The sequence below is a fragment of the Xiphophorus maculatus genome, chromosome 11 (assembly GCF_002775205.1).
Source record: "Xiphophorus maculatus strain JP 163 A chromosome 11, X_maculatus-5.0-male, whole genome shotgun sequence".
Lineage (NCBI taxonomy): Eukaryota > Metazoa > Chordata > Actinopteri > Cyprinodontiformes > Poeciliidae > Xiphophorus > Xiphophorus maculatus.
The window spans coordinates 23,883,972-23,896,265 of NC_036453.1; the positions used below are offsets into that span (position 1 = coordinate 23,883,972).

At 41.6% G+C, this 12,294-nt stretch overlaps 1 protein-coding gene across 3 annotated transcripts in view; it reads left to right on the top strand.

Moving 5' to 3' along the window:
• Window positions 1-2,840: 2,840 nt before the first annotated feature.
• The window catches only part of LOC102225530 (gamma-aminobutyric acid receptor subunit alpha-3-like), a 119,988-nt gene continuing 110,534 nt past the window's right edge, over window positions 2,841-12,294 (top strand). For all 3 annotated transcript variants that reach the window (XM_023342212.1, XM_023342214.1, XM_023342213.1), the window contains exon 1: window positions 2,841-3,226. The gene's annotated coding sequence lies outside the window, so the exon portion shown is untranslated. The remainder of the gene's footprint in view (window positions 3,227-12,294) is intronic.

Sequence of the window (12,294 nt, forward strand, 5' to 3'; positions counted from 1 at the left end):
AAAGCAGCCATACAATCGACACCACTGGACCTTCTGACCACCAACAGGAGGCAAGGCAATGAAGCGTCTTGCTTAAGGACACAACGGCAGAGGCGGGTGGCTTCACCCTCACATGTTAATGTTGAACTTACTAGAGTAACAATGGTGTTCCAGCAGCTTCCATGCCATTATCTCCCCAAGCAATGGTGGCACTTGAGTTGTTTCTGAACATCCTAATCAATTTCTTTTCATTTGACAGTGACAGATTGGGTCAGGAGGTAAAACGTGGGCACTGTTGCGTGTTGTAACAGAACCATGCAGAATCCTGAACACATTTTGGAATGAATAAGATTAAGATTCTGGAATGGCCCGAACCCTGGCTATGTTTAAAATGTATGATCCAATGGTTTGGTCGCTGGCAGAACAGTAACCAGTTTAAAGGAATTACACTAATTATTTCAAGTGGCATTGTTAAACATCAAAATAGACTCATACCATGTTGATAGTCACAAAAAGGTGTGCGGTAGAAGTGTTTTGCTCAGGGACATTCAACCAAAGGTCAATGGAGATGAATGTATCCACACATCCTGGCCAAAATCAAAACATCACCAACTCAATTTAACTAAGAAAAAATAGGTACAAGCCATGTATTTCTCTGAGTAATTTAAGAATTGCTGCTCTGGCCATTTTCTTTCAGCTAGCAACAGGTTATTTACTCCAACTTATGTAATGAATAGTTACTCAACTTTGTAGAAAGACACATCCAGTGATCTTCGAAAAGATGCTAGTGTTCATAAGAAAGGTGAAATCTATGGCATTGATCAGGCAGAGGAAAAGTCTAGGCAGATTTCAGGAACCTCTGATATTGGGTTGAGAAGTACCCAATTTATAGTTAAAACCTGGGAAGAAATATCTTTGAAGAGATGTGGTTGGAAAAAATCCTAAATGATTTCAATCAGCAATCACTTTAACGTGGCAAGATTGAATCAAAGAATGGCAAATGGTCTGTAGCTGTTTGGAGCCTAATCAAGTCCAGAAGACCCCGATAGCGCTTCACATTCAGTGAATGGTGGCAAGCATCATTAGCGTGCTTGCCACCATTCACACGAAAATGGTAGCAAGCTACTGGATTGTAGCCACAGCTGCTGCCCCAGGGCAGTGTAACAGAGGCGAGGTTGGCATGCACTGAAACTCCCGAGTCCTCTGACCACCATCAGCAGGCGAGGCAGGTGAAGTATCTTGCCCAAGGACATAATGAGGCAGAGGGAAGCTCAAACCGGAAACCCACTGATTAAGACGACCTCCTACCGCAACAGTCAAAATCAGAGCTACGTCGAACAGTAAAAGTAGGAACATTTCCGTATGCGCAGTGTGACAGGAACTCGAGGGATTGGGACTGAACAGCTGTGCTCAGTCCCAATCCCTTAAGAAAACCACTAATCAGTGAGGCTAACCAGAGAAAAAGTCTTTGATTTGTAAGGGAGAATGAAGATAGGACTCCACAACAAAAAAGGGTTCTGTGGTCTGATGAGTCCAGCGTAAAAATACCTGAATATACTGAAGGACCAGGTAATTCAGCACAGGCACAATCCAACATGACAATGCCAGGATAAATCTTGTGGCATTACACAACTACTCCACGGTAAATGAATGCCGTAATAAAAGCTAAATGCAGTCCAACAAAAGATAAAGAGTGAGTGACCTTTTTTTGCTGGCCCATTTTGTGTTGGTGTTGTAGAACAGAGAAAATTTACAACCAGTTCAAATTTTTGTCCACAATGAATGTCATCTTCAAGATGACCAGAACTGTGTTATTCTGTATACAACATTTTCAATAAATGTCACTTTACTCTATTGCATCTAAACACATAATCGTATTTAGACTAGTCCTCTAAGAGAAACAATCATAAAATCAGCCACAACAAGGACACATTTGAACTTTTCTGCATCTGTCTTGCTAATATTTAATCTTAAAGCATTTATCAGTCATTATCTACACTAAATTTCTAATCCAAAGAAAATATGTAGACGTCGGAGATGATATAAGCCGCATCACGAAGATATTACTATGGTGTCATTTTGATGTTAGGACGTTAATTCGAACATATAATAAAGATCATTCCAAAGATACATTCATATTTCTTTTGGAGCATCGGTTTATCTACATAACCTCTCTGAGGACACATTGGTGCCTAAACTCTTGCAGCAGTTTGCAGAAATACCCCTCCTGTAACCACGCAGCCATTTTAATGCCAGCTGAAATCTGGCTGAGAGGTCATGTGGATCAGTTGTTGCTTCTCTTGACAGTTGTGACATATCTGTGTTCATAGCGTAGAACAAAATCAGGTCAGGGTCTGCTGCTCGCACAAACACACCTGGGAGCTGGAACAGAGCAAACACAGCTTCTTGCCATTTGCTGCTGTGTGAGCAGCGGGTTAGAGGTGCTGTTACCTCCTCCCTCATGAGGGCACCTTGGGCACAGGGAAACAAAAGTGAGGTGTCTCTCATATTTCCCCTCTCCTCGCTGTCCCCACTTTTTTTTTTTTTTTCTTTTTTTTTTTGCCAGGATCTCTGATGAGATAGCAGCACCCCAAGGTCACGTAGTGGGGGATAATCAGCTCCCATTTCCTGCTGCTGCACTGACTCAGATGAGATTACTTTATCACTGTCAGCAGCAGCTCTAAGGCTGGGCATCTCTGTCAGTCCAGGCTGAACCTTTGGGCACCTGCGTCAGAGCTCAGACCGCCAAAGCCCACGGAGCAAGTGGGCCCACTCACCGCCGTTTCACGTCTGAGAGGCTGCTGCTGCGCACAGGCGCACAACAAGGAGGAGGGAGGGTGGATGAGGGGGGTTAAGGGTCCTCTAGTTGTCGGGAGCATCAGTGACAAGCTGCTCGGTTAAACCCTCTCGCAGACGGTCCACTACCGTGTCCATGTGGGTTCTGATCGCCTTGACAAATCAGCGCCTCTAAACCAGCCCCCGGGTCCAGGGTTTGCCCCTCCTGTCCAGCACCAATCTGAGCAGGGAAGGAGGAGGGGGGCGGGAAGGTTAGTTTGAAGAGGGCAGAGCTTTGCGAAAGCACGCCAAATTATCCCCTATTTCACCGCTGGAAAAGAAAAAAAAAAAAAAAGACCCAGTGGATGATAACAGTTGAGAGTGAAATCAGACGGACTAAGCGTCAGAACCTCATTAACTCCAATCCAAGGAGGGAGAAGAAACGGCAGGAACGCAACCCTCAGTGCTGCGGGTGAGATTCAGATTCTTTTAATTAATTATTTTATTTATTTATTTTTTCAATGCTCGTCTTTACCTGTGCCGCTGAATGTCTCGTGTTTTTTTATTTATTTTTTTATTTATTTTAAGAGTTTCGTTAACGTTCAGGTCCGAATGACAGCGGGAGACGTTTTCTGACGTCCTCGGCAGCGATGTTTCATTCAACATGCAACAACTGCTGTTCATGGAGCTACCGCAGTATAATTGATGGCTTAACAGGTCTCCGTGGCTAAAGTGGAGACGGTGCTGGACCGAGGATGCGGCGCTGCATGCGCACCCTGCCTGCTGCGTTTCGTTTGCGCTCGGGAAACAAGTAGTGTTAGAAAACGTGTCTTTTTTTTTTTTTACGTGTTAAATAATTGTTTCATCTGTTTGGTTGTTTTGCTTTGTGCTCTGATGGCAGCGGAATGCGACACTGTGGCTCGTGCGGGTAATTGTTACTTTCTGATAATAGGCAATTAACGTAGCGCGCGTGACGTTCTTTTTCCTCTCTCTCTCTTTTTTTTTTTTTGGCTTTAATGTTGACAGAAAATAATAAAACACGAGCGCGTTCGTCCCAACTCCGGTCTCGTGCTTTGACCCCCGCGCGCCTTGCAGCCCGTCAGAGAGGAGATGCCGCAACATGAGAGAAGACTGTTGAGCGGAGGCTAAGTTAACCTTGGAATAAACCTCCCCACCCCTCGTTAAAGCTGTCTGCCCCCCCACCCACCTCCTCTCCCTCACCCCAACCTTGCAACACTACCTCTCTTTAGCTCATACTTCTGACGTTTCTTTGCTCACAAGTTTGTTTGTTTTTTTATTACAAAAGACGCCTTAAAGAGAATTTCTTATTGATATACTTAAACGCATAATGACAAGAGACATGTCTGCTCCCTTCTTTACCTCTTTGGGTGCCTTTCCTTCGTTGCTGCCCCCGCATGGTGTGTGTTGTCACTGGACACAGAAGCAGCACGGCGCCCTGCTAGAATAATGTATTTGTAACATTAAGATCTGCCTTTAACATCCACTTGATGGCAGAAGCCGCCCCCCACCCCCCTCATGAAAACTATGTAGAAAATGGGTCAGCTAAGACAATGCAAACAAAGAACATGCCCTCATAACATTTAGACTGTCTTCCTGCTGCTGAAGCTGTCTTGATTTGCCAACTGACTCCAACACTGAATCACATACATGCTTAAATGTCCATCTTAATGTTTCAAGCTGTTTGTGATAAAAGATTTCAATGCTTTCCATAAGCTCCGCAAAGAAAATCCTTAAATAGAGTCGTCTTTAATTAGCAGCTCACAATCAAAGATTAAGAAAATGCTAACCATTAATTAACTGCACTTTTCCAGTGGGGAAAACATTAAAGGATTAATATTATCAACAAAGTCACTTGTATTCCCTCAAACAGATTCGTTAAAATAAATGGGACTGCATCATGTTTTATTCATATTTACATATTTAAAGTTGATTAGGTATTTTAGAATCTTCCTGTTGGTGATTCATTACTTTCTTTCTCCCCTGGGGTACAAACACGATATTACAAAGAGGCCCACTTTTCTAGGCACGGGTCACAGGCTGGTAGTGGAACCATATATTTATATCACACAGAGTTTGGTAAGGGAGGTAAAATATATCTTTATAGCTCGCTGTTATAGCCCTCCAACAAAGAGAGATCACAAAGTCTCCATACCAATCATTAGACACTATGTTCTTTGAGAGTGATGTAAGAAGATACATTTTTCTGTTCAGAGTGTGCTTTGGTCAGATTGGAATGATTGAGCGTTTTGGTCATAAACTCTGCAAGTGGGTTTGACGTCAAACAATGGACGAAGCTCTGGAAAAGCACCTCGTGTCTACTGTTAAACACGGCGGAGAGCCTGTGATGCTGTGGGCCGGTTTGCAAACTTTTTGAATTAGCCAGAGATTTTTAATAATAAAAAAAAAAAAATTTGGTGGACTCTACTAGTATGATGAATTATTGATCCATAGCAAGACAGAAATTATTCCGAGGACATAAACTAAAGTCCAGTAGAAAGCCAGTATGGTGAACTACAGAGAGAGGAGCATCAGAGAAAACCCAGGACATATAAAGTGACTGTGCAGAGCGAAACAGTCTGTGATTCATCTCTGTTTTTTGTCCTTACCTTTGGAAAAGTTACTGAAGTTGACTAAAAACTTCCTGTTAGCTAAAGTTACTGAAGTTGACTAAAAACTTCCTGTTAGCTAAAAGGACTGTAAAAAAATATTAATAAAGTTTCCCAATGATTGCCCCACTGGTTTTGTTATTATTATTATGTTTTAGGCTGCATACTACTGCAATTATTTTGTTATTACATGTTACAAGGCACCATGTACGCCTAAATTGTACTAAAGCTCAAAATGTAATATCATTATTGGCAGGAGCACTTAACTCTTTCCTCATAAGTGTCATTGCCACTTTCTAAATGAGTTTTCAGGTATTCAGATAGTTCTGCCCTCTGAACATCTTCTGTCTGAAAAACATCCAAGAATGCTGCATGCAGAGGTTTCAAAATAGGTCGTTAAGTCCTTAAGGCTGCGGGTGACGTCACGGTGGCTTTTAATCATCACCTAATTTCAGTCTGAAGTGTGCAGAGGTTAAAATGTAGCCCGCATATCAGAGGGAGCTACGTTATTGCTCGAATTTTAGCTTAATCTTTTTCCTGATTTTCAACCAGCCGGAGTCAGAGGCCACGTTCTCGTTTTAATTACTGGACACCGTCCAGTTTGAGGTTTTAGGAGAATTCCACCGCTTTTCCCGCTTGCAAATGTTTCAGGCAGTTTTTCCCTTGTGCAACTCTCCATTGTTGTTACCACACCTTTCAGTGTGACAGAACACACAGCCGTATGGTGTTCCGCACGGCCAGCTCTCAGTCTGCACGAAACATGATGATCCTGGACTCATGAGTGTGACCACAACTAAATGGCTTAGCCAGTTTGGACATATGGAGCTCCCCCCGCCCCCCCCCCCCCCCCCCTCACCTCCCATCCCCAAACCACCACCATGTTTTCCTTCACACTAAATTGTTGTGTGGGGAACAAAATGCTGTTCAGATTTCTTGCCCACTGCAAGCAAGCTAGCAGACTGAGCAGATCTTTCTGAAGCTGGAACATCACTCTGTTAAAAAGATGGAAGGCTTTCAGGAAGATTTTTTTTTTTAAAGTAACTATACCTCTTGAAGTTTTAGCATTTATGGACGAGTCACAACAAAACAACATCAATGTGTCTTATGGTGGTTTTATGTGATGGACCGGCACAATGTGGTGCATAATGGTGAAGAGAAGCCGGTGTTCTGTCTATCAGTGCTACCTCGTCAGATTTTCCTACTGTAGCACGAATAGATAGCTATGTCTACCTGTCGGTGCTACGCGTCCAAAACTGCTACCGTCACTTTTACAAACCGAAAACTACAGCAGGCTGTGTTCATAACATCATTTAAGTGACGGGACTGAAGTGGAATCTTAGGAGTTATGCTCAGAATAGCATTGGAACGCTTTACATGCACAACAAAAACACAAAAATAGCACTTCATCATCAGAATGTCCTACCTGCTTAAAATGAAAAGCTATCGCAGACGTCACAGCGTCACACCGGGGAAACAAATTAAACACAGACATCTACAAATATAGTTCACTTAAACTCTTTTTTGCGCCTCAATACATTATATGACTTTTTCAAATGCAGCACAGCCACAATGTGTCCACCGGATTGCACAGGTCACTGTGCATCTGAAATGATAGTATCCTTAATATACACTAATAGTACACCATAGATACAGCTTCAATCTCACATTGCTACCAACATGCTCTTTTTAGCACGGTTTAGTGAAAAAAAAGAAAGAGACGAAACAAAACTTCCACAGGTAGGATGTTTTGATAAGAAATCTGCTGAGTAAGCAGTTTGTGACGTAGCATCAATGTGCGCATGCACGCTACCACAAGGTGGGATGGATTCTTGCGTAGCACAGATTGTTAGAACACCAGTTTTAAACCTTTTTTTAAAAACAAAATAAAACAGAGACCCATGGCGACTCTGGAGGAGCAGCAGAGCTCAATAGCTCTGGAGGGAAACTGCATCCACATGAAATCTGCTAATCTTGATTTGCACCATAATCTTCTCTTATTTTTATGCGACCTAGAGAGAACTAGCAGCTAACAACAACCAAGCAAGTGTTTTTTTTCCCTCTATATATGATAAGTATTTAATATTTTATTTGTATTAATTAAGAAACGTGTTTTATTTAATGCTCAGTCTATGTAAAGCAGTTTTTAGTAACATGAGGTGATGAAACAGTAGTTGGAAGAAAGACATTCTTGAAAAAATTTTTACAACAAGCAATGTCGGGAAACACAGTAAACATGCATTAGAAGGTGTCCTAATAAGAGACTACTTTTGCCCCCGCCCCCTCCAAACTCAGTTATAAAACATAGTGGTGGCAGCATTGTGCTGTGGGAATGCACATCTTCAGCAGGAACATGGATGTTGATCAGGGTTTATGGGATTGATGGAGCTAAATACATTGTATCCATGGAAGAAAACTTATTAGAGGCTGCAAAAGACTTGAGACGGGGTTACAGGTTTACCTTCCAGTGGGGAAATAGTCCAGAACAAAACATACAGAGAGATCTGCAATGGAAAGGTTTAGGTAAACGTGTGGTCACACGTTAGAACAGGCCAGGCCAAGATCTGAATGATATTATGACTCTTCAAGCTTATGCTATTCTGCAATGAAGAATAATCAGAGATGTTTTGAGATGGACAAACCTGGGAGCCTAAAGGCAAAGGGAGGCTCTATTATGTGTTGACTCAGGGGAGAGAGCATATCTCTCAGATTTTTGTACATTTTCATAATAACCTGAACAGCCATTAACAATTCACTTTATACTTTGTCTTGGTCTATTACATAAAATCCAATTAAAATACAATGCAGTTCGTGGTTCCTACAGGACAAAATGCATTCATCTCTTAAGGGGAATGAATACTTTTTTTTTTTTTTTTCCCAGCCACTGTCATCTCTGTTCTTTGAAGTCGGCGCGCACGTGCAGTCAAACGAAATGTGGCCAAGACGGAGGCAGATTGTTGCCGGGGTTTGCATTTGCATTATTGTTCCTTCAGGCACATGGAGGCATGATGCAGTAAAAACCAAAGCATCTCAAGTGATTACAAAATAAATGAGAGTAATATCTTCCTCCGTGTTTGGGGAGAAAAAAAAAACAAAAACAGTTTTTTGTTGCTTCTTTGTGCGTCGAGTGTGCGCTTTTGGCTCTCAGAGCAAGACGATGTTATTACCATTCACTCCGCAAATGTCTCATGTTTATGCTGAAAAAAGGCGAGAAGAGAAGAGGCTAGCTTGGAAGTCTCTATATGTGTCTCCGTCGTTCTGGTAAAGCAGGCGCTGGGCTAAATTAGCAGCAGCAGCAGCCTTTAAATGATTATGATAACAGTATGTAATTATGAGAGGCCCTGCATATACTGAACCACAATCACGTCAGTCATTGAACACTGAGCTCTGAGGGGAGATAACAGATGATGAGAGGTGGAACAAACCAAGATAAAAAGAAAGCTATGCAGAGTTTGTGCAGACAAAGAAGTGGAGATACAGAGGTGTTAAAAAGTATTAGCCCCCTTCCTGACTTTCTAATTTTTGCATGTTTGTCACACTTAAGTGTTTTGACTGATAGCCAATTTAAACATCAGTCATAGACGAGAAAAGTAAGCACAAACTGCAGCTTTTACATGAAGGTGTCTACTATTTAGAGAAAAAAAAATCTAAACCTACATGGCCCTGTGTTAAAAAGTGTTTGCCCCTCCATGCTAAAACATAACTGTAGGTTTATCACACCTACATTCACTGTTTGTAGCCACAGCCAGCTCCGATTAATGCCACACTTGCTCTTAATTGAGACATCACTTAAATAGGACCTGCCTGACAAAATGTTACTGGCAGAAACACTGAAGACGACGACAGGAAGTAGTAGGAGGATGACGGTTTGTTTATGTTTCTTTGAACAGTTTGCAGCTGGCTCCAGCATGCCACAGTTCATAAAAAGTTGGGTGTTATTCAAAAGTGTTTTACCCATATGCCGCGTTTGTGGCCGTTCCCAAGGGTTTGCCTCTCCAACACCCAAGTACGATCGCAGAGAGGACTCATCGAAAAGGTTACAAAAGGCCCAACAATAACATCTAAAGAAGTGCCAGCCTCACTGGCCTCAGTTAAGGTCGGAGGTCATGCCTCCACCATAAGAAAGAGACTGGGTTTTTGAACTCTGCATGACAGTTCCAAAACCACTGCTGAGCAAAAGGAACATTGTTTTCATTTTTCATGAACGCATCTTGATAATCCCCAAGACTTTTGGGAAAACGTTCACTGGACTGATGGGACAAAGACCTTTGGAAGGCATGTGTCCCATTACATCTGGTGTGAAAGTTAAACCAGATATCAGAAAGAGAAAAAAAAACATAATACCAACAATAAAACATTGTTGTGGGACTTTGACTGTTTTGCTGATTCAGGACCTGGAAGAAAATGGAGCCATGAATTCCACTGAGGACCAAAACATCATAAAGAAGAACGTCTGACCATCTGTTCATGACCTCAAGATGAAACTGACGTGGGTTCTGCAGCAGGACAATGATCCAAAACACACCAGCAAGTCCACCTCTCAACGGCTGAAGCAAAACAAAATGACTTTGGAGTAGCCTAGTCAAAGTCCTCACCTGAATCCTTCTGACATGCTGCAGCACGACGTTATAGAGGCAGTTCATGCTGGAAAACTCCCCCAATGTGGCTAAATTACAACAATTCTGTGAAGATGGAGTGGGCAAAAATTCCTCCACAGCTGTAAATGACTCATCGCAAGTTTCTGCAAAACATTCGGTTGCAGTTGTTGCTAAGGGCGACCCAACCATTAGGTTTTGAAATTTCCCCTTAATAGCAAATACCTTCATTTAAAAACTGAACTTTGTGTTTGCTTGTGTTGTCTTGGATTATTATTGAAATTTCAATAACTTTTCCTTTTTTAATTTATTCTCCATCGGGCTCTGGTCTCAATGCTTTCAGCATTTATGTTAAACAAATCATTCAATCTCTTTTCATATAGGAAGAATTAGCTCTGTATGCAAGCTGGTTAGTGTTGTCTTGACACAGTAGTTGCTTTATTCCTGGACAAATATTCTTCCAGGACTATAATTTCTGTAGTTTGTACAGAAACAGAAGAGTCTTGATCAGGAGGATTTTTTTTTTTTTTTGAAGATGCACATCTCAATAAATTAGAGGAGGGATAAAAACAAACACGAGCAGAAATATCATCGTCTTGTTCCCCAGCGGCACGGTTTAACATATTCTTGTCATTTTTTGTTCTTCCGCCATTCTGTACTGAGATTTGGACCTTTTTCACGGTGGTGGGATTGCATTCTTCTGAACATGATGAAAGGGATGTAAATTTGAGGAACATTTTTGGGGATTTAGCGCCCTCGCTTTTAAATGAATTCATGAGCCCTCCCTCTCTAATATTAAGTGTTCTTAGAAGCCATTGTCAGCGCCTCACGCTGTGCGGTTCTGTAGAAGGAAGGCAGTGAGAAATCACAATCGCATAATGACTCGCTAAAAATAATAAATCCACAGTTAAATCCTTTACTCCGGTATTTTTAGAGTAACGTTTGAAACCTGCACGTCTGCGCTGTAGTTACAGTAGGGATTGATCTCATCATGTATTGATTTGTATGGGTAGCCATTTTTCTCCAAGTTAAATACATATTACACTGCATTTTCCTTGCCTTGTATTAATTCTCCTTGAACTTTTTTACACTTTGTCAAACTACAACCAGTGATGTATAATGGTGCAAATTGTTTTACAGATAAAATCTGAAAAGTGTACTTTTGAAGGCAACTTGTTGCATTTAGATTTATTTATCAATAACAGAGTAAAGGGGGGTAAATATGCTTGAAACCCCTTTTTCTTCCACGTCACAGTCTTGCGCTTCTTGTTAGTCTTTCACATAAAATCTCATGAAAATCATCTCATTTTAGGGTTGTAATGTGGCAAATTCGACAAAAAAAACTCAAGGGTTTTGCGTTCTTTCACAAGACACTATGTGTCTTTTGTACTGTCTGAGCTTAAGGCGAATGGAAAAGTTTCCAAATGTCAGCCTTTCCAAGGAGACTACATCTTAATTTTAGGTCCAGCCGCACACCAGAGACAGAATGTCTGCAGGTCATGAGACACTTTGCAAATGTCAGACATCCGAGACCCGAAACAGTGTCGATGATGAATGCCGTATTTAAAACCGTAAAAAAAAAAACGCTGCCTTTCCCTAACTTGATTTTTTATTTATTTTTTGGCTGTGAGAACGGAATACAAATATTTGATATATGACTTACGATTAAAGCTGGCAGAGGACTAGAAGCAATTTTAGTTCCGCGAGGAAAGACGGCGCTTGGCTGTATTTTTCGCCGTGGATCCAGATAAGCTGGAAAAGATAGACTTAAAGGGTATTCTGCTGGACGGCGGATGCACTTTTCGTGACTCGGCATGCTTGGTTCATTTGCGAGTCGTGTGGATGAAAGGGTGGAGCACTAATGGGTTTTTTGGTGCAAGCATATATCGGTAATTAAAGCTTTCCACAGCCACTCCACATCTTGAAGATGACATTTTGTTTACTGTTCTGACCATGGAAAAGGTAACGAGCGCAAATGAAGGCGATAATTCACCGCTCCTTGGTGACTTTCATAAGTGTGATGATGCTCGTCTTTTCGTAAGACACTGTGGGCGAAACATCATTCAGCAAGCTGTTGCCTTGGTAACCTGGTGAGTTTTCTTTTTTTTTTTTCTTCTTCTTGGGCCAAAGATAGTGGAGGTTATTTGGAAGTCCTGAAGGGTTTCTGTAAGAGAAGAGAAACTTTAGCTGTCTTTATTTAATTTTGTATTGCAGCTGAGTAAATTGTGTGTGTCACTGGCTCCTGAGGGTGTCGCAATCTGCAGCGTGAGCAATGCAATTATTTTCACTTCTTCTTGAGCGGGAAAACTGTGTGTCTGTCA